The sequence below is a fragment of the Pristis pectinata genome, chromosome 7 (genome assembly GCF_009764475.1).
Source record: "Pristis pectinata isolate sPriPec2 chromosome 7, sPriPec2.1.pri, whole genome shotgun sequence".
Taxonomy (NCBI): Eukaryota; Metazoa; Chordata; class Chondrichthyes; order Rhinopristiformes; family Pristidae; genus Pristis; species Pristis pectinata.
The window spans coordinates 65,271,741-65,295,894 of record NC_067411.1 but is presented as its reverse complement, the minus strand read 5'-3'; the positions used below and the strand labels follow the sequence as shown (position 1 = coordinate 65,295,894).

The 24,154-nt window shown below is 38.4% G+C and overlaps 1 long non-coding RNA gene across 1 annotated transcript in view; it reads right to left on the bottom strand.

Annotated features, from left to right (window-relative positions):
- Nucleotides 1-1,291: 1,291 nt before the first annotated feature.
- LOC127572962 (uncharacterized) overlaps nucleotides 1,292-24,154 on the bottom strand; it is a 77,810-nt gene continuing 54,947 nt past the window's right edge. Inside the window, exons 2-3 of the long non-coding RNA XR_007956717.1 lie at nucleotides 8,430-8,500; nucleotides 1,292-1,427 (exon numbers count right to left, since the gene is read on the bottom strand). This is a non-coding gene — a long non-coding RNA (uncharacterized LOC127572962). The remainder of the gene's footprint in view (nucleotides 1,428-8,429; nucleotides 8,501-24,154) is intronic.

Sequence of the window (24,154 nt, the reverse complement as noted above, 5' to 3'; positions counted from 1 at the left end):
ACTGGAAATAATAGATGTGTTGGCACAAGACTAACAGCAATCAGAAACAGTGAAAAATGAGGAAGGATAGATTCTTGGTGATGACAGCTGTCATGTTTTAATTATATTCAGTCAGCAATGACATGTAGGTTTAATCTTGGTAACCAGCCCATCCTGCCTTAATATCTTTTCCTGGCCCTTAAAATCTTTACGGTTAAAAATATATTTGTTTATTGACTTGGCTGTTGCCAGGTATAGATTTACTGATTGGAATTGAGTTAATATGAATAATGATTAGTTAAGTATTTACAGGATGGGTTCATTCTGTCCTCACTGAATGGGTAGGATTTCCATGGGGTCAGTTTGATGACCGAAAAAGGTTTTGCAAATTGCTTTTGATTTCTAGTTTATAGATTTAACCAGAACCACAACATACATTATTTTAGATATTGTGAGTTGATATTAAGGAAATGCAGCCAACAACAGCAGATGGCAATATCAAAAACTTGGCAAAAACTGTCCAAGTGGCAATCTGGTCACATTGAATTATTCGTCAAATTCCATTGCTGCCATGTTGGTAATTCATTAGCGAAATTATTTTATCGTACAACTTTTATTTTATTTTGTTTTCCTTCCTTTTGTCCCCTTCAGCTTATATTTCACCTGCAGTCAAGAACTGGGCATCAGTTTTTGCTTGCCATCAGACTGCACTAGAGCGGCTTCCAGGAAACGCATTACATTCTAGGAATTGTTTCCCTATCAGATTTTCCCTTCGTCCACAGTAGAACAATCAATCCCAGGATGTTTTTACCATTTGGGGAATCGAATAAATCTTACCAATACATTGGCTCTTCCTGTTGGCCCTTCAAAGCTCTGTGCAATCTCCAAATAAACTTGTGAACAGTTTAAAAAAAGAAATATGTTATGCTCCAAGGAATAATAATTGCCTGAGTAGTTCACATACTAGTAGTAGACAGCAGCAGCTAGATAGCAGCCCATGAAAAATTGCAAAAGCAAACACGCATCAAGCATGAGAAAGAAATGAAAATGAGAAAGAAAGAAGAGCTACTGGAAGGGGTTCCTGAGAGTAACACTGAGGCAAATGGAGCTGGATTTATTAAAAAAGAATAACATGCTATTCACTGAAATTTTACTTACGGTCAATGACATTTACATTTGAAGAATATTTTTCAAGCTTTTCATGTTTTCATTACAGTTTTTGCTAAATTCCAAAGAAATCAAAGCTCTGCCCAAAGGTTTTGAAAAACACAAAACATTTAAATTATACATATTGACAATGTTTGGTTCTTTGCCCAGATGTTGTCACCTGAAGGATAATTCCAACAATCTTATTTGCATTCCAGCTTTTGAATGTGAGGAACTCAGGAGAGAGACTTCATCAGTAGCACAGATCTACCCTCCGACATGACCCACTTACTACCTCGCACCTGTTAAACACAGAAATTTCACACATTGTTCTAACGATAATCATTTCAGATTGTTTCCCATTGCAGTTTACTTTTGAGTGTCCCTTACCAGCATTTGCAGAAATAGAATCTTAAACAAGTCAGTCTAAGGCAGGAATCTAACATGTCTCACAGGATATAAATGACAAATTAAACCAAAATTTTAGAAACTGCCACAATTTTTTAAAGTATTTTTATATCCAACAATTTTATCCATTATATTTTCCAGATTACTAAAATTGCTCCAAATGTGCACTCTGAGTTGTTTGCCAGTATTACTACTCTTTAATTGGTTCCTGGGACATATACATATGCGTGTGTGTGTGTGCGTGTGTGTGTGTGTGTATGTGTGTGAGAGAGAGAGAGAGAGCGAGGGAGAGAGAGAGCGAGAGACGGTTTAACCACTCCTTGGATTTTTTTCACCTTCCTCTGCAAAAATTGCATTGCCCTCATCTTGCCTCATAATTATTTTATTGGAAATCCAATGAAGTGAATAAGTAAAAAAATAAGTGGATATGATTTCCTGTGTGCTCATCATCAGGGTTTACAGCAGGGTGAAAAATGTAATAATTTCAAAAGATATGAGAATGCTGCAGGAACAGCAGGCTGTTCGGAAGTTTAGCTAATGTAGCCAGATCGGTGCCACAGTTATCCCAGTTTGATTAGCAGCTAATGAGCCACCTGACCTCAAGAAGAATCAAATATCACTAATTCAAGTCTACTGATCAAAAATCAGTTTTCTTTTTCAGAAGTACAGAGAATGTGAATTATTTTAGAAGCAGCTATGCCCAAAGGTTAACGAATTTAGCTATGGTACATTTCCCCTTCATCCACATGCCTGAAAATTAGCATAGAGAATATAGCTACCAAGGGCAATGACACATTCAGCACCCACACGCCTTGGAGTTAAATAGCACCCATAATGAAATAAAACTATTATTAAACACAGATTGGTACAGGTCTAATGGAGACATAATAAGGCAGTTGTCTGAATGCTTCACAAAAGTTTTAATGAGAGCCTCAACAAAACAAAAAAGGAGCAGAGTGGTAGAGAAACTTGGGAAAGAAATTCCAGAGTCTAGAGCTTTGGTTGCTGACAGCATGGTCATCCATGGTTTAAAGTGATTAAATCGGTGGATTCACATGAGGGTAAATTATCCGCAGCTCAGCATCTGTTTTAGTGATGTGATAAAGAACCTGAGATGAAAATTATTAGCCTTGTACATAATTAGTATTGAGTCATAATTGAGTCATTTCTTCAAGCCATAACCAGGTTTTTCTTTGGGTATCGTATTCAAACAGCAAGAAAGGATGAACATTTGAGACTAAAAGAATCTTTCATTGCTTCATTGTGGATTCATGGACAAGAGCCACCAGTGTGCAATAAAACTACGTACATACTGATTAAATAGAACATTTGATTTAGGGCATGAAATTAGTTGCGGGTCTTAATGTCTGACATTTCCCATGATAGGGATTAGAGTAAAACTACACCGAATTTTTGTCATTTTATTTCAAGCATTAATCGTGCACTCAGGTTGTGTGATTGCCTTAGAAACCCTAAGGTCAAGTATCTCCCTGCAGAAAATATTGCAGTTAAAATAAGTCATGCTTTCAATCCTCCTGCTCAAAAGTAGCTATGGAAAACAGATCAACAACCATCGATCTCATTCCCTAGAGGCATTTTCTAGCCTTCCAGCCTTAACATTGTTGGATCTTAACCACTGCTCTTACTTTTTCTCAGAAAGCAGATGCTAACAACCATCAAAACCACTGGAAGTTGAGTTGGGTGCTTGGGGAGGGGTAACTCTATCAGTACACTGTGGGTGAAACAATTTATAATTCTACGTCACCTGCCTTTCTTCTGTCATGTTCCTGGACCACAGGAAAATTTTGTTATTCAAATTCTCCATGTTTTTTGTCTCTACTTGCTAGTGTGCCATGACTATTTAAACCTCTCCAGAGTGCCATTTTAACGCAACACCTTGAGTTGAAGCATCTTCATTTTTGTCATTTAATCATTCTTGACCTCCCGCCTATCAAAAACTTTTCCCTTTTGGTCTTTTATGCCCACCATCCACCTGGCTCTGTAATTGCTTTAAAGATATGTATCACTGACACCTTTCAGTTCTGATGATAGTTTGGAATATACAAAACCAAACATCAAATTAGTAGAATGAGTCAGACATTGATTAACATGCTTTACATTGTCAAAACAACTAGCTGATAGAATTTATACTCCTAACTCATCAAGAATGTCAAATACCATTATGCATCAAATCCAGAGGGTTTGTAAGACACCCACAAATACATCAGAAGCCATTTTAAAGTTATCGGTGAAACATGTTTCACTAATTGGCAGTTCTTAAAAGTCAGTGCTATGGGGTCAGAGTACGGAATAACATGCTGATTTATTTTCACAAACAAATCGCAAGAGTTCTTTTTACACAAATGATACTTAGTTTATTTCTCTTTGCTGTTGAAACCTGACACCTCCTCCAGAGGGTACTGTTGTCAATTCTGCAATCATGAACTGCTGCCACTGTAACAAAGCTTTATGCATTGAAAAATCCTCCTGAAAGCATCTGTGTTGATTCTGTTTACTTTGGAAATGCTGGACCAAAAAATGTATCTACAAAAAGAAATGCTAACAGGAACAGGAATTAAAACATGACCTTTCTGTAATTAATTAGGCAGTCAGTTTGACAATACAAATCATGTTTCTTAATGTTGTAATTCAGAACCCAAGAACACAAGAAATGAAAGCAGGAGTATCCCATATTTCCCCAGAGCTGGTCTGCCATTCAATAAGACCTTACCTGGTGCTGTACTTCATTCAGTTTCCCAACAGATCCTACTAACCTCAAATTACTGCAGTGTCCAAACACCTGACTCACTGAGCATTATCGTCCTTATGAGGCGAGAATTCCAAGATTTACAAACCTCTGCATAAAGAATTTTGCCTCAAAGCAATCCAAATGGCTGATCCCTTATTTTAAAGCAATACTCCTGATTCTGGACTTCTCATCTCAAGGAAACAACCCTTGGTATCTTTTCTATTAATTCCTCTCAATGAGACCACCAGTCATTTTCTAAACTCCAGTAAGTATCGATCAATCTTCCTCAGTCTCTCTTAGGACTATCTCCTCATCCGAGGAATCGATGCCAGGAAACTATGTAAAAGCTTTATAAAACTCTAGTTAGGCCACATTTGTATTCAATTCTGGTCCCTCATTATAGGAAGGATGTGCAGGCTTTGGAGAGGGTGCAGAAGAGGTTTACCAGGATGCTGCCTGGTTTGGAGGACATGTGCTATGAGGAGAGGTTGGACAAGATGGGGCTGTTTTCTCCAGAGCGGCAGAGGCTGAAGGGAGATTTGACAGCAGTTTATAAAATTATGTGAGACATAGATACAGTAGTCAGCCAGTATCTTTTTCCCAGGATTGAAATGTCTAGTACTAGAGGGCATGTATTTAAGGTGAGAGGGGGAAAAGTACAAAGGAGAGGTATGAGGCATGTTTTTTACACAGAGGGTGTTGGGTGCCTGGAATGCACTGCCAGGGGTGGTGGTAGAGGCAGATAGCATAGGAGCATTTAAGAGACTCTTAGATAGGCGCATGAATATGCAGAGAAGGGAGGGATATGGTCAATGTGTGGGAAAAAGGGATTAGATTAATTAGGAATCATTGCTTTAGTTAGTTCAGCAAAACATTATGAGCCGAAGGGCCTGTCTGTACTGTACAGTTCTATGTTCTGTGTTCAATCTGGTGAGCCAACTCTGCATAGGCCAGTACATCCTTCCTCAGGTACAAAGACCAAAACTATAAACCTCACTGTTAATGAGATCTCATTAAATTGCAATTGTGGCCATTCCATCATGGGGTCAAGAGCAGGGATGTTTATAGATGGTTGCACAATCTTCAATTCCATTCAAAACTACTCTGCAAATAAAGCAGTCCAAACAGGCAAGCAGCAAGGTCGAGGCAACATTTGGCACCAGCTGAAAGTGGTAAATAACACTCATGCCACAAGGGTGCCAGTTGAGAGTGTCTAACCACCTACCCTTGAACATACAACATAAAACACTACAGCACGGTACAGGCCCTTCGGCCCACAATGTTGTGCCGACATTTTATACTGCTCTAAGAACCATCTAACCCTTCCCTCCTACATAGCCCCCTATTTTTCTATTGTTCATGTGTCTAGCTAAGAGTCTCTTAAATGTCCCTAATGTATCTGCCCCCACAACAACTGCCAGCAGTGCATTCCACACACCCACCACTCTCTGGTAAATCTCCTCTGCACCCTCTCTAAAGCTTCCACATCATTTCTATAATGTGACCAGAACTGAACACAATACTCCAAGTGTGCTCTGGCCAGAGTTCTATAGAGAGGCAACATCACCTCGCAGCTCTTGCACTCAATACTCCGACTAATGAAGGCCAATACTCCATACGCCTCCTTAACAACCCTATCAACCTGTGTGGCAACCTTGAGGGATCTATGGACACCAAGGACCCTCTGTTCCTCCACATTGCTAAGAGTCCTGCCATTAACCTTGTATTCTGCCTTCGAATTTGGTCTCCCGAAGTGTAGCACTTCACACTTATCCAGGTTGAACTCCATCTGCGACTTCTCAGCCCAGCTCTGCATTCTATCACTATCCTGTTGTAATCTACAGCAACCTTCTACACTACACTTGATATAAGGTAAGATTATCATTACCAGCATCCCAGTGTTCACCACTGAACACAAGTTCAAGTAAATCAGCAAACGCTGAAGATATCAGAGCAGGGAATGGGTATCATGCAGTGAGTGACTCTCTTCCCGAAACCCCAAAGCCATTCCACATCTATATGGCACAAGTCAGAAATATGATGGAATACTCTCCATTTAACTGAATGAATGGCATATTGGAGCCACAGTTATCCTGTACCTGCTCCCCAGTGGTAGTAACAAGAAGAGGGCATGTCCCAGCAGGTGAGGGGTCGTGGTGATGGATGCTGCCTTCTTGAGGCACTGCCTCTTGAAGAATGTCCTCAATGCCGGGGAGGGTTGTGCCCATGATGGAGCTGCTGAGTCTACAACCCTCTGCAGCCTCTTGTGATCCTGTGCATTGGAGCCTCCATACCAGGCTGTGATGCTACCAGTCAGAATGCTCTTCACCTTACGTCTATAGAAATTTGCAAGAGTCTTTGGAAACATATCAAATCTTTCTTCATGATTGCATCGAGGTGTTGGGCCCAGGATAGATCCTCCGAGATGTTGACACCCTGGAACTTATAGCTGCTCACCCTTTCCACCACTGACCCCTCAATGAGGACTGGTGTGTGTTCTCCTGACTTCCCCTTCCTGAAGTCCACAATCAATTCCTTGGTCTTGCAGACAATGAGTGCAAGGTTGTTGTTGCAACACCACTCAACCAGCTATTCCTGTACACCTCCTCATCACCATCTGAAATTTTACCAACAACAGTGATATCATCTGTGAATTTATAGATGACATTTGAGCTGTGCTTAGCCACACAGTCATGAGTACAAAGAGAGTAGAGCAGTGGGCTAAGCACGCATCCTTGAGGTGCACCTGTGTTGATTGTCAGCAAGGAGGAGACGCTATTACCAATCCGTACTGACTGCGGTCTCCCGATTTTATTTTAGAAGAGCTATACCCAAAGGTTAACAGTTTCAGCTGAGGTACACTTAGCCACATCCACATGCCTGAAAATTGGCATGGAGGATATTACCACCAAGCGCAATGGCACAGACAGTACCCATTCAATCTAGAGTTAAATAACACCCATAATGACATAAAAGTATTACCAAACAAAATTTGTCACTGGTCTCAGAGTTGACATTAGGGTAGTTGACTAAAAGCTTCCCAAAAAGGAACATTTCAGACAGAGCATCAAAGAAAGAAAAAGAGGTAGGATGGTAGAGAAATCTGGGAGAAAATTCTAAAGCCCAGAGCTCTGGCCGCTGATGGCATAATGCTTAAAATGATTAAAACACTGGATTCACGTGAGGGTAAATCATCTGAAGCTCAACATCTGTTTTAGTTAAGTGACAAAGAACCTAACATGAAAATTATTTGCTCTGTGCACAATTGCCACTTGCCTAAATGAATGCAGCTCCACCACCAATTAAGGAGTTTGACACCATTCAGGACAAAGCAGCCAGCTGGATGAGTACCCCACTCATCACCTTAAACATTCCTTCCCTCCATCACCACTGCACAGTGTGGCAGAAGTGCCTTCCATCTATAAAACACACTGCAATTACTCACATAGCTTCCCCCACAGCATCTCCCAAAGATTTGACCACTGACATCAAGCAGGATGAAGGTAGCAGGTGCCTGGGACCTGCATCACCCTGGCCTAGAAATATTTCATCACTCATTGATGTCTCTAGATCTAAATCCTGGAACTCCCTACTCTGGAGCATTGTGGCTGCATCATCATTGGAAGGACTGCAGCAGTTCAAAAAGATTGATTAGGGGTGGCCTTGCCAGCAATATACACATCCCAAAAAAACAAATAAATAAAACATCTTCCTTTCTTCTGTACATCAATCTCATTGTAATAAAGGCCCACATTCTATTTGCCTTCCTAATTGTTTGCTGCATCTGCACATTTACTTTCCTCATTTTATGACCCAGTAGACCCTGCACACTCAGATCTGGCCGTCCTCTAACATTTACTAATGTTGCTGAGTCATACTATTAACTTGATTCATACTCCTGTATGTAATGAAGGAGAACTTAAACACAATTGCCTATAAAAAAAACTCATAGAAAGCCTTGAATATAACTCATGCCAAGAGACTTTCCGATCTCAATGTTGATTAAGTTATATATTATAGTTATATTGCACCATGATGATAACAGCAAGGATTATGCTATGAATGATATTGTTTCTTTATGAAGTTTTCGATTCCGATGATAATGTTGATGTTTGTTGATGAAGATGAGAATGTCACTGATGCTTACAGAGCTGCTGATGATGTTGATGGTGGGACAACTCCTTCAAATGGTGACACACCTTTTCTTTCATTAGCGCACTTTAGGATGGGAAACAAGACATAATATATATATATATATTAGAAAATCGTGGTGCAAAGTAGCAAAAAAAACATAGTTAAAAGAAAGAAACCATAAGCTTATAACAATTTTAATTCAGCAAACTGAATATCACACTATTGGATCTTTCCTTGCTCCCTTACAGCAAAAACCATAATATCCTTAATTACTCTTCATTGATGCACGATATTGGTTGCGTTCTGTAAATATCTTTTTGCATGTTTAATCAGCCCCGACTCTCTTTCAACTCACCTTTTTACAAATTCTCCAGCTTCTAATAATTTCTCATTTTGTGTACTAAAGAATTCCTATTTGCTCGGATTTCCAAAAATTCCATACTTTAGTGTGTTATTTGGCATTTCAGACTGAAATTGGCCAAATGCAGAAAACAGGTAAACCTTGCACTGTTAAGTGAAACCCAATCCCTATGGAAGAATCTCTGTTATTTACCTTTTCCATATCCATGCATAATTTTTCAAATTATTGGATTTGACACTTTAAGTATCTGACAATGACCATAAGTTGTGCTCCACCAGAAGAACATCATTGGTAGGTTAATTGGGTACTGTAACTTTCCATTAGTGTAATTAAGAGGCAATAGAATGAAAAGAGACAATAAAGTGGCAGGTCTACAGGAGAGGACAATGGATGGGATTGCTTTGCTTGCTGCAGGCATGGATTCAATAGTCTGAAAAATCTCCTTCAGTTTTATAATTAGTAGGTAAGTTAAAAAAAAAAATTATGGAGCTCCTCAGTATGGTAATAACCCCAGTGGAATACTTTACCTGTACTAGAATACATGGTACAAGAAACTTGGGGAGCAAGGCAATTAAATGGCTTCCAGTGCCAAATAATACTTTACATGGACTTGTTACCTTTTATGTTGTTCCTGATTTTCACAAGTCACCAGCTTCACCTGGAGGTGTAATTTGAAAGAATTATTTTGCCAAATGTTGTCTTTCTTTCACTAAGAAGAAAATTTGACTATCAGATTCTGGTTTGTCAGTTTCCCTTTCCTGTCCATGCAGGATGAGACGTGGGTATTATCTTTAAGCTTTCACTATTCTAACATTGTATAAATGCAAATATACTTTAGCTTACGGCTAACCCATCTGCCACACCAGCAGATAGTAAATTTACATTGATAATAATTAAATTACAAAATATTTTTATCTGACTGATTCAGGCTGATTTTTAATCAATTTATTTGAACATCACTCTAACCACTAACTCATACGCATATTGCAAAACCATACAGGAGAAGCAGCATCACTTGGTCAAATCCTGTGAAGCAATGTTTCTTCATTAGGAGAAATGAAATCATCTCATAAGTTCAGCAAATTTCAGGAAAACCAATATTTTTTTGTCTTCAGTTAATAACATAGCAATTTTTCTTAAGTACTTGGCTCCTATTAAGTGCTAGTTTTTTCATGAGACAAATCTTATATATTATCCCATTGTATTCTCCTTCTTTGGCTGATTCACAATCCAAGAACAATTAACTTCATCTTATCGGTCCATGGAGCAATTAAAATAACCAACCACATAAAGGGTGGGGAATTCAAATCCCACTATGACAGGTTGTTAGATGAATAAATCTGTGAGTTAACACCAAACAATTAACATGATAGCTGCCAGATTGTAAAACACAACTAGTTCACTTTTGACTTTCACCAGGAGATGCCAGCCACCACATGCTATGAGTTTGCTTCTTATTTTTTTGCTAAAGAGGCCAACATTTCAATTGTAATAAATTGTGGTACTAAGAAAATAATGAACACTTGTCAGTCACCATTCATATCAGGACATGACTGAGGTAATCAGCTCTTCTGACCCTGCAGTTTTCTCCACAGCAATATTAAGGAACTGATTCATCACTGCAACTCAGTTGGTTGCACACAACTTCTGTGGCAGAAGGTTATAGGTTCAAGTCTCAATCCAGAGACGTATGCACAGAAATCTAGACTAACACTGTGGTCTAGTGCAGGGGGCTTGCTGCACTGTCAGAGATGCCATCTTTCAGATGAGGTGTTATGTTGGGTCTCCACATGTCCTCTCAGTGGATGTAAAAGATCCCGTAGTACTTTTGTGAAAAAGAATAGGGAAATGTTCAAAATCAGCATGGCAATCAATACAACAAGGAGAGACTATCTGCCCATCATCAGATTGCTTTTTTGTGGGTGTTTGCTGTGTGAACATTGATTGTCATTCTCCCTATATAACAACAATGACTGCATTAACAAGAGACTTAATTTGTTGTACAACACACTGGGACACGAGTACATGAAAAGCATTTTATTTCTAGTTCCTAGGTTGGGAATTCTAACCTACAGCACCTTCATAATCATACTTATAGACTCATCAAGTAATCATTTGGTTATCAGGACTTGACAGGAGCCAAGCTAGGAATATTTGACTGACTCAACCCTCTGTAAAGTTGCATGACTTCAGATTAAACAAGGTTCTGCTGATCACCTAGTATTATCCCAGCCACTACCACACACCTTCCACAAATGACAAACCATTAGTCTTCCACACTGAACATCAAGGAGAGGAAGCTTTGATTAGGAACATGGTAGAGGAGGTACTCCTATTGAGGCTATTGTCAAGTACAACCAACAACTGAGCAGGCCAGCATCCAAAATATTCCAGCCGTTGTCCTAAGTCTGGGACTGATGATGATGTTCTCTTTGCAACCAACAGGACATCATACGTTCTGCCATTTTAAATCTGTTTTGAAATAGCAATTGGTTAGAACCTAGGTGGGACCAGGCATTTCAGCACCATAGCTTCAAGACTACCACAGAAAGTGGATGCACTGCAACAAATTGCATGCATTTTAGACTTTCTCCAAGGGTCTAAAATATTTAGGCCAGGAGTGCAACAGTATAGATACTGCTCATTGCACAAATGCATTCACAGCATCATGCAAACAACTCCATATTATCCAGAACAGAAGAGTTTGCTGGTAGGTGCATTTGCCATTTCAACAATTACTGCAGCAATTTGTCAATACGTTGATAGTTTCTCCAAATCCCTATGAACACTGCAGGAGCAACATCAGTACAAGAGGAATAAATGGGATGGCAGGTGCTTTGGCCCCAGCTATTCACAATATCTCCAATGATTTGGGGGAGAGAACCATATGTAAAATTTCTCAGTTTGCCGTCAACTCTATGTATTTAAATAGACTTGAAGCCTCTTTGCATTCTCCTCACAACTGACAATTTCACCCACTTACATGTTGAGGGCAAACTTAGAAACTTTATATTTTACCCAAGAAAAGTTAGACTTACTATAGAAGAAGTGCGATAAAGCTTCACTGGACTGAGTCCTGGGGTTTTGAGACTGTGGTATGAGGATGGATTAGATCTACTCAGCATGTATTCACTGAATTTTAGAAGAATGAGAGGAGGTCTCATTGAAAATACTAAATTCAGGCAGGGTGGACTTTTCTCCTGACTGTGGTCTCTTGAAACATGGATCAAAATCTTACGATATGAGGTAAGACCGAGATCAGGAGAAATTTCATCACAGACGGTGAACCTGTGGAATTCTCTATCACGAACACTGTGGAGGCCAAGTTGCTGAACATATTTAAGCGGACAGACAGATTTCTGGACACAAAGGCATTGGGGTGTATGGGGAGGGAATCAAAATATTGATTTTGAGATAGAAGATCAGCCATGACCATATTGAATGGCAGAGCAGATTCAAATGACTGATTGGGCTACTACTACTATTTCTCTCTATGTAAGAGCATCAGTGGTACTGAGAAAAACCCAATTACTGGCTTTTCAGTAGAACTGAGAACTGACAATTAATGCAATGTGTAATCTCTTGTAAATGTAAACAATAATGAATGTTAGTCAGAAATACTTTGAATGCATATTTTAGCATGAACATTGTTTTAAATTACTTAAAAATCAACTCCCATCATTGAATTTGACCAATTCATTAACAAAGGACTCCAAAGGAAGGTCATTTACTAGAAACATTAACTCTGTTTCTCTCTCCATAGACACTGCCTAACCTGTTGAGTATTTCCATGATTTTCTGTTCTGACCTATTTTTTTCTTCTTTTTAATTCTTATTTTTTCTCAGAATTTGAAGACTGTTACATGGGGACTTGCAATTATTTCCTGATTTTCCACTTCCCTCTAGAAGGGTGCCTTCATTATGGCAGATAATTGGACTCCCATTATACTTATGAAGATTGCTCCCTTCAAAATATGTCACTCTCTACTGCATCAAAGTACATGGAATTGAACCAAATTCCCCTCAGCAGTGACAGAATTTCAGGTTTATTCTTGTTTATTTCAAATCCTCAGATAACATCAAACAGGTAAAAAAAATTATTTCAAACAAACCCATGATTTTGTGCCATTAACTGTGTTTCACTTGCATACAGAAATAGTTTTTGTTCAGCTCTGCCCACACAGTGTCATTCCTCTTGTCAGTGACCAGGAATTATATAGGAACCTTAACAGCTAGTATTAATGTAAGGGTGCAACCCTGAGAAATAAAAAGAGCACCACTGCATGAAATATTCCATTTAAATTTTGAGTGCATGTGGAAATACTGTTAACAAGTAGTATATTTTCTGTAGTAAAGTCCAGTTCCCTCTCTACTATAAAAGGTAAATATCCTAAAACAAAAATTTAATATGCTGCTATAAGATCTGATCAATTTTATTCTGAACTTTGAGTTATGTCAACCAAGCTCTATAGACAGCAAGTTTATGGTGAAAGCATATAGTCATTATTTGAATTTACTTAAGAACGAATTAAGATGTTAGGCAGAATTTCACCTATGGCACAGTTATGTTTGCAAACCATTTGCCTAACAAATATACAAGGGTCTTGTTTTGGACTGTTTATTTCAGAAGCAAGGATGGATATTTTTAGCAGTTCAATTTCTGGTAGGGTGTGGGTAGATTTTTTTTCATAGTTACTCAGTCCTGATTCCTCATAATTAAGCATGAAATATGAACCAATCAGTAGCCAGTAAATAATTTGTATTCATGGCACATGCCAAGTATGATACCTGAATAATATTACTTGGAATCCAACACAGAGTATGGTACCACAAATTGGTGAACTTCATTGTATTCCCTCTATAGAAAGTATACCCTTTCCTAGGTAGCAAAACCAATATTCCAGATACATTCTCATTCAGGGCCTATGTAAGTATAGTAAGATGTCCTGTTCTCAAATCCTCTTGCAGTAAAGATCTACAAAATACTTCCTTTTCAAACTGTTAGCTGTTCCTTCATATTAACTTTCAGTGATTTCTGTACAAGGACATCTTGGTCCCTCTTAACAACAACACTTTCAAATCTCCTACCATTTAAAAAAATACTTTTAAAACCTTTCTATTCTCTCTACCAAAGTGGGTGGCATTACATTTTTCCACATTATACTCCACCTGACATGTCCTCGCCATTCACTTAGCCTTGAAACCTCTCTGCAACATTCTCATAATGCACAATTTCACTCAGCTTAAATCATCAGTAACCTTGGCTATATTGTATTTTGTGACGATGCAAATCATTGATATATGTTATGACTAACTGGGGCCCAAGCCCCTCACTCATTATAGCCCCTCTACCCAGAAAATAACACATTCTACTCTCTACTTTCCACCCATTCAATTTATGAATATATTATTGTCAATCACATATACTCTAGTTTTGTGTAATAATGTCTTGTATGGTGCCTTATCAAAGGCTTTCTAAAAATATGAATATATACATCCACCGGTCCATCTTTATCTATTCTGTGAGCGAGAAGCTCGAAAAACAGATTTGCCAAATATGATTTCCTTTCAATAAATCCATGTTGACTTTGCTAAATTTAATTATTAGTTTCTAAGTATCCTGTTATTAATTCCTTTGCATTTTCCTATTAGTGATACCTGACCAACTGATGTGTGGCTCCCCACTTTCTCTCCCTCTCCTTTCTTGAATAGTAGGGTTACATTTAATACATTCCAATCTATGGGAACCATTCTAGAATCTGTCAAATTTTGGAAGATAACAACTAGTGCATTCACTGGTACCACATTCAACTCTTTCAGAACATTGGAGTGCAGGCCATCATGTCCTGGATATTTATAAACATTCAGTCCCATTAATTTCTACAATACTAGTTTTTTCAGGCATGTTAATTTCTTTTAGTCTTGATCCTCTCTGGATTTGTTCTCCAATAGTTCTGGGAGGTAGTATGTATCTCTTTTTGTGAAGATAGACACAAAAAATTTTGTTTAATTCCTTTGTCATTTCCTACCCTTCCCATTACCTTTTCCTTTTCAAACACCTTTACAGAGCATTTATATACTATTTTCTCACTGGATTCATCTTATATTCTACTTTTGTTTTCCTTATCAATTTATTGGTACCCCCTTTGATGAATTCTGACACTTTACCCAGTCATGGGACTTATGGCTCTTTTTGGAAACATTAAACACCCTTTCCTTTGATTTAAAATAACCTCTTGTTGGAGTATTTTTCCTTTTGAATGTTTGTTTTAGAGAGATATATATTTGTTGTAAATTATCAACTAATATTTTCAATATTTATTTAATATTTCTAATGTGATTATTTGTTCACTCAGTTGAACATTTGCAAATTTTCTCTTATTGTTCCTCTTGCTTATTTTTCAATAGTCAGGAAAAGCTTGTAACAGCCAACAGCAGTGTTTGGGAAGTGTAGTTCACTTTTCTCGGAGGTTTATCCATTTATTCAGCAGGTGGTAAATATGCATTTTTGGATTTGGCAGCTATGGAGGAAAAGTTGAGCAAGAGGCTATGTTGTTATCATTTATATGTCACCACTCATCTGGAAATATTTTCTGTTTGATTGGTTGGTCCAAATACTGACACTATTCAACAATAAGACCTGGATGATCCAACCTTTCCTGTCTTAAATCAATTATTCAAATGTCATCCACATTGGCTCCTACCAGACCCCTGTCAAATTTCTAATCAGGTGTCATGTAAGAGGTAGCCTGGAGCAGATAATTAGGAGGTAGCATCAGGGCAGGCATCAAAAGTCAAAGCCGAGTTTATTGTTATATGCAAAAGTACATGTATGCACAGGTGCAATGAAAAACTTACTTGCAGCAGCATCATAGACGTGTAGAATCAGATACACAATATTCACAAGAAAAACATAAATTAAACATAAATTATACAAAATTATACAAGAATAATGCAATTAGAACAAACGAAAACAAAGTCCATTGTAGTGCAAAATGGTCAAAGTGATCATAGTGTTGCTATACTAAGGTAGTAATTAGAATTGTGCAGGTTGGTTCAAGAACTGAATGGTTGAAGGGAAGTAGCTGTTCTTGAACCTAGTGGTGTGGGACTTCAGCCTTCTGTACATGTTACCCAATGGTAGCTGCAAGAAGATGGCATGGCCCGGATGGTGGGAATCTTTGATGATAGATAATGCCTTCCTGAGTAAGCTGCCTCCTTCTGTGCAGTACTTTCAATATTTATATATCTTTCTGATTGTCATGTAACTTTGCTGAGCTTTGTCCCACTGCCCAGATTGAGCTTCATCCAAACACTCTATTGAAACTGCTTTCGTCAATCTCTTGCAGCATCACTCACGTCTTCCTTCATAGCTGTCAAATCTGAAAGTGCATACTTATCGTTTGGTGATTTGACATTTTCAGCCCTCAATTAGTCACCACCCTCCAACAACGACAGCTCATAATATCACCAGTATATAGTCCTACACTCTCATCTTTCTTGGTGATTCTAGTCCCATAGGCTCTGCATCCCTTAGCAAATTATTAATTTTGTTGCTCTGTACCCACCCTTTGATCCTTCTTTACTACACCTCAACAATAACACATTTCTGCATACACTCTCTACACCTCTGACACATTTCTAGTCCCTCTAATTCTGCTCATAGTGACTGTCCTAATAGACAACATAACATTAACTTGAAAGTTCTTTACCTGGATCTCCTCATTTTATCACCCTCCCATCATTTTCCAAAAATCTCTTCAATCATAACTTTAGCTTTCCCATAGATATTTTTCTGTATTCCCATATTTTCTCCTACTTTGTTGCCAATGATATTCCTCTTGTTAGTAAAGTAGTTTGAAACACCTTTCTGTAAAAGGGCAAAGAATGAACTTGGTAATGATATTATATGAACCTTTGCTTTGTTATTTTAACAGCCATTAAACAGTGATTGAAGAACCCCATTCAGCCAAGAGCAAGGGAGCTCAGTACAAGATCTTTAAATGTTCACATGATAAACCAACAATAATTTCCACTCTTCCATTGTCCAATACATATTTCTTCTCCCAAGGATAACGTTGATAAATTTATGCTTTCCTAGCTTATTCCTGTTTTGTTGGATAAGCATCAATATTGAACTCTATGACCTCAATTTTAATAATAATTTAAAAAATATATTCAAATTTACTGTTTGCAACTGTACTGAACTACAACTCCATATAAGTAGGTCACATGTGAAAATTGTGCCATCATAACGATAACTTTGCTTAAATGGGGAATTCATGAAAAATAATTAAGTTCCCTTAAGCATTAAGTATAAATGTATTCACTTATCCTTGTTGAGAAAAAGAAGGACCTTGGAAAGCATGTCAACAGATCCCCAAAAGTAGTGGGAGAGTAGATAAAGTGATTAAGAAGGCACACTGCATACTTATCTTCACTGCAGAGCAGAATACAAGAGATAGTCAAGTTAAGTCGAGTTTATTGATATGTGCACAAGTATGGTGAGGTATAGGTACAATGAAAAACTTGCAGCAGCATCACAGGCACACAGGTTCAGACAACACACAGAACATAAATTGTACATATATTATACAAGACAGTGAAAAGAAAAAAAAGACTGGACAAAACAATACATTAGTGCAAAAAATACAATCAGAGACAAGTCCATAGTAGTGCAAGAGGTAGTCTGTAGTGTTCTGTTGCTGAGGTAGGATTAGGGTTGTGCAGGCCAGTTCAAGAACCTGATCATTGTAGGAAAGTAGCTGTTCCTAAACCTGGTGGTGTGGGGCTTCTGTACCTCCTGTTGGATGCAGTGTGAGGAGGGCATAACGTGGATGGCAGGGTTCCTTGATGATTGGTGCTGCTTTCTTGAGGCAGTGAGGAGGAGATGTTGTTACCAGTCCATACTGATTAAGATCTGCTGATGGGAAAGTCAAATATCCCATTGCAAAGGGAGGTACAAAGACCCAAGTCTTGGAACTTGGTGATAAATTTGGAGGGGATGATTGTTTTGAATGCTGAGCTGTAGTTGATGAACAGCAGCCTGAAGAATGCATTATTGCTGTCCAGCTGGTCCAGAACAGAGTGGAGAGCCAGTGAAATAGCATCTGCTGCTGACCTGTTGTGGTGATAGGAAAATTGAAGGGGATGCAGGTCATTTCTGGGGCTTGAGTTGACCCACACCATAACTAACCTCTTGAAGCACTTCATTACAGTGGATGTAAGTGCTACTGGATGGTAGTCATTGAGGCAGGTCACCATGCTCTTCTTGAGCTCAACTTACCCAGATGAGTGTACCTCCAATAACACTCAAGAAGCTCAGTTCCATCCAGGGCAAAAAAATCTACATCAATCACCATGATCATTCATTCCCACCATCTCTGGCACACCACAGCTAGTCTGCACAATCTACAAAATGCACCGTAGCAACACATTTGTGCTCCTTTGACAGCATCTCCTGCACCTTTACCAGTTATAAGGTTAAAGGCAGCAGGTACTTGTGAACTCCATGAATTCCAATTTCCCATCCAAACCACAGAATTTCCTGACTTGAATATATATCATTGTCCACTCCCTGTTGCTAGGTCAAAATGGTGAAATTTCAGCCTAACAGCACTATGGTCATAGCTATACCCAGATTTCAATATTTCCTTACTGCATTTTAACCCAATGAGTCTGCCAGCATACAGAGCAACCTCATTCCTCCACTTATTTTCCCTGTAACCTATTCTTCCCACACTCCTATCAGCTCCCTCAGATTCTACAATTCACTGCACTAATGGCCAAATAACCTAACAACCAGCATGTTTTTGGAATGAGGGAGGAAACTGGACTACCTGATGCAAACCCATGAAGTCACAGGGAAAACATGCAAACGACACATAGACAGCACCGGAGATCAAGATTGAACCCAGGTCACTGGAGCAGTGAGGCATCAGCTCTACTAGCTGCACCAGGGCCTCACCTCAAAGGACTGGAATATTTCTAGAAGCCTGCTGACCCCACCACCCCCTCAAAGACAACTATTAAGTGCTGCCCTTGTCAGCAATGATCACATCAAATTTTTGTTCAAGAAAACATTAGGATATCGCCATACTGTGAAAATTTGGGATTGCACTCAACAATTTCTCATTAATGTTCCAAAGCAATCAGTACATAATTATTACATAGAAACGTAAGATAATAGGAGCAAGAGGAGGCCACTCGGCCCCTCAAGGCTGCCTGCTATCCAACATGATCATGGTTGTTCTGCCCCAAGCCTTTTCTCCTCTTCTTTGTCAGATTGCCAAAGCCCTCAATTTCAGGTAAGTGGAGAATCTTCTTTCACACTCTTGACATGGAGATGGTGGAAAAGATTTCAGGAAAGGAGAATCATCTGTTGCTAAATATCCAGCCTCTGACCTCCTGCTTTAACCACAGTATTTATGTGGCTGGACCAGTTAGGATTCTAGTCAATGTTGACCTCAAGTGTGCAGATAATAGGGTATTCAATAAAGATAAAGGTGATGTGGTTAGGTTCTGTTTTTAGAGATGGTGCAGATTTAATTTATCATCAGGTTTGAACGCAGCCCAAGTCTTACTGTATGTGGGTGTTGAATGTTTCATTATGAATGGAACAGAGCACAAGCACAATATGAATTCAACAAGCATTCCCAATTTTGACCTTAAAATGGAAGTAAGATAATTGATAAAGCAGCTGAAGATGGCTGGGATTAGGACAGTGCCCTGAGGAGATTCTGCCGTGAAACATTTAAGCTGAAATGATTAGTTTCCAACCAGCATAATGAATTTTTTTCTGTACCATATTAAATATATGTGATATCATTACATGACATTTTTGATCATGTGCATATTGCTGTGTGCATTTGTGTAGCCTCGAATAAACCAGGATCAACCTTTAGAGATCTCTCTGTTCCCTATGTTTTATGCTGCACACTACCACAACTGTGGCTAGGAAACCCACACGGGTGTGTACATTACTCTGGGATAAAGATAGAACAGAAAGAAAACTGAAGTTGCCCAAAGCAACACAGTTATCAAATGGATCAAGCAACTGCATACTTATGATTGTAGGGTAATTTCAGTCTGCAGACATGAAGCAATGGGATTCAAGTCCAGACTCAAGCACAGAAGAAATAAAGGGTAGTGGATGATAACCATTAATTTAAGGCTCATAGCTGTTAAAGTGTGAATTTTCAAGGTGACAGGTCAGTTTCATTCTGGATTTTTTATGAGCCTTGGTGTTTACTATAAACTATGTGAGCCTTACATTTCTGATGAAGAATGCATGGAGATGTTAAGGTTATAGTTAAATTTGTAGTTAAAATCAAGGGTAAGGCCCCAGTGCATCTGTTCCAATCAAACCTGTACAAAAGCAGTCTTAGCAACAAAGATAAGCTCCAATACCCTGGCAGCTCACCGGGCACCACAAAAGACAAAAGATGTTTCATTTGATGGAGTAACAGAGAGAGGAGAGAATCACTTCAATTTAGCACTTTCAGAGATTGTAGAAAATTACAATATCAAGAGCAGGAACTGAAGGTCAGGTGAGATGTTTATATAGCAGTGTCAAAAATTCTGTCTCAACAAATTCATGTGGGGTTTAACAGAGAAGCAAATTCAATGTAAATTATGCAAAATATAACATTTGAACATGCATGTAAATCAGCACCTTGATGGAGGTGACTCTTCTGAAACCACCAAAGAATTCAGGTTGGTGTGTAATGTTAGTGTTAATGCATTATAAGGGCAAACAGCAACAGCAAAGCAAGAACTCCAAATGCAGGCCCAAGACATGCGAGTGTAGTGCAAAAGGTGAGACTGACAGAAGAGGCTGCAACAAATCTCATGGAGATTACCGATCACAAGTATTCTAGTTTAGAGAAACAAAATACTTCAACTATATAAAAAACATGTAGCCTTACTGCATGAAGCTAGATCTGGGGTAGTAAGCCAGAGTTATATCAGGCAAGTAGGTTCTCAGTGGAAGAGCAAAACTGGAAACAGAAAGCACAATGAAAATACTTGCATTATATTGAAGCTAATGACAACTGTGAAGAGCAAAGCCTAAAAAGCATATATGCCACTAGCAACGATTATAAAATTAAAATGAATGTTAATGATCAGTGTATCAATATCAGTGATAAAGCTACCAGTTGATTACGGACAAATAAATAAATGAAGGACATTACAACAAAGTGGGATTTACAAATAGCATGCTGAATTTGAAGATATTTGGCAAGAAAATTTTGTAAGCCCTGAAGCTTGGAACTAGTAAATTGCTCTGGCAGGAAGCAGGTGTGGAAATGATATGTTGACTGGCTTCTTTCCATACTGTACCTATTTTATGATTCTATGGTTTATGACACTGAAAATCTTTGGTCAGATGTGTTGTGCCTTAATGGTCAAAAGATAAAGCTATCAATCATAGCAGACAACTATGCAAACAGACCAATGCTATTAGGAAAATATTGGGTCAGAATATTATAAGTAGATTAGAAAAATATATTTCATCTGAGCACTTTGTAACTAAGTCTAAAAAGGCTTCTATAGCAAAGATCTAAAAAAATTGTGCAGTGCCTGTCCTGTGTGAGACAGAATGTTGTTCCAAGTGCATACAACTTGCCCACTTTAGCACACCTTTAGGTGAGGTTTTCTTTCCAATCCTCTATATTTTCGGAGACCTAAATAGTAATATTTAGGCTAACAATGAATGTCCTAGGGAAGACGAGAGCAGAATTAGATTTCATTGCCACTCAGAATATTAACAGCCATCTGAATGCTTCTGCTTTACAGTTTGTTAATCTTTTAACTATGTTCAACTGAGATCACAAGATCACAAGACGAAGGAGCAGAAGGAGGCCATTTGGCCCATTGAGTCTGCTCCGCCACTTCACCATGAGCTAAACTATTCTCCCATCTAGCCCCATTTCCCTGCCTTTTCCCCATATCCTTTGATACCCTGACTAATTAGATACCTATCAATCTTTTCCTTAAACACCCCCAATGATTGGGCCTCCACAGCTGTATGTGGCAAAGCATTCCATAAATCCACGACCCTCTGGCTAAAGAAATTTCTTCTCATCTCTGAGATATTGAACTTTATTAAATGGTTCAGGCTCTACTGAGTGACTCTGATGTCAAACTTCTACGATATTCTATTTGAAAAGTGAAGAAACTAGATGTAAAGCTCTTTTATCAATTATCCTCGCCTCACACAATAATAACTTGAGAATCACATTCAGTTATAAAATCATAGGCTCAAATTTCAGTTATAAACTTACTACATATGGTTCCAATAATTTAAATGTAGTAATGAGGGAAAATCCAGGGCAGGAACCTAAGCTCAAATGAATGTTAATGGTTGGACTGTATTGGTTCAATCCCAAGTTTTACTCAACTTCAATTTGCCTTGCTTTCTTCACTAAGAAACTTATTTTTTCTAATTGAGGGAAAAAGAAAAGGGAGTAACTTAATGCTAGTGCTTTAATCAATATATGGCCTTAACATTTGGCATAGCAAAAGATTAAAATAAATGTTCTGGTTGTTATTGCCAGTGGATCTGCAAAGTAATATGCATCTGGAGAGTTGGAAAATTAGGTAGAGATCTGTAATTCCTCTGGGTCAGTGCCAGGTACGTACCCCCAATCAATCTAAAGGAGCATGCACAAAAAAAACAGGTCAGAAATTAATTTTAATATTATATTGTGCTGGAGTAACATGGCAATGACCACACACGCAACTTCTTGTGATTCTTTCTGGGATTATGTTCTGCCTCAAGCTCATAAAATAGACACATTCTGGATCGATATCAAGTCAGCATTTAACACTGTTTATGAAAAAAACTACCTGAAGGTTTAATTTCTCTTTACTTTTATGTTAGCTCTTCTTTCCAGTATTTTATTGTTTTTTGCAGGTTTTTGTGATTTGTATGTTATAACTATAATTTTGAAAATGGGGACTCAAATTGGCATCTGCTTCTGTTTAATTTGGAAGGTGTGGAATAGGATTAAGAAGGTCAGACTGGATCACTGATTTCATGGCTGCGTCTGTAGACATATACTCAGTCAACTGGGATTTTGGAGAACTAGCTTTACAAGTACTGAAGCTCTAGAAAGGCACAGAATCTGCCTTCCGTAATCTGGCCCTCCAGACAGCCTTCAGTACTGCCTGTGACAGTGAAAGTTATCACATTTCTGTATAATTATGTGTTGCATCCTTGCCAAACTGCGACTGATCCTATGGGGGAAGATGTCATGCTTCAGTTGAACAGAGTCTTGATCACACCCCACCAAGAGTGTTACATTCAGTTTTGGACTTCAGACCTCAGGAAGGCCATATTGGATTTACATGTAGTGGGATCTGCATGGCAGACTCACTAGAATGACAACAGAGCTAAGAGAGTTAAACCCAGCTTGTATTTCCATGAATTTAAATATTTTAGAGGTAATCAAATTTAAATCATTATAAGAAACTGACTACTGTTTTGCTTTACATACAGATACTGGACATTATATTAAATGGTGAAAGTGGTTCAGTTTCTCTCTCTATGATGTAGCCTTTTGAGTTCTTGATCACAGCAGGTTACAGTAACTACTCAACCATTCACCAACAATTGTTCATTCACATTCGATGCTTGTTCGCTGAGAGGATACTTCCAATCTTCGGTCATTTTGCCTTGGTTACAAAATAAGGTCATAGCGTGTAATAAAATTAGTCCCCTCAGTTGTTCTATCAGACATTTAGGATTGCAAGGCTAGTGCTGGGCTTCTTCCTAACATGTACTTCTTGGACTGTAGAAGTACCTTCACCAGAAATTTAACAACTGCAGTCAACTTCTCTTTAAAGTGTACAATTGTCACATTCATATATCTTTGTTTTGCTTTATTCATTTATTATTTCACCCTCTACCTTGCCATCAAGCTGTAAACCATTCTCTAGCGACATATTCCCACATTTTTTTACTAGACCCAACTACTTGGGTGTAAAGACTGGTTAATTTATTCTTTTTTTTAATTTTCTGCTTTTAATCCCTCTCTGCTTCTGCCCAAAAATATCAAGAAGAATCTGCTACCAAGCAATTCGGACCATTTCCATGTCAGTCATTTAGGATCTGCAAGTACACTTTTTATTTAATATGAAAATGTTGCAAAAACTGAAAATCAGGCTCACTTTCATGGACAATAGCAAAATATTGCAGCTGTAACGTGCCAGAAATGTGCTACGGTTTCTTTCTAGGCTACAAAACAGTGCAGTCCCAGTTGGATGTAGCCATTGAAGAACCCCTTTAAAGCAGCCAAATGTGTTTGGATCATGTGTAATTATATCAGATTGAATCTGGTTCAGGAGTGAGCAGGAGGAATTATTAGCCAACT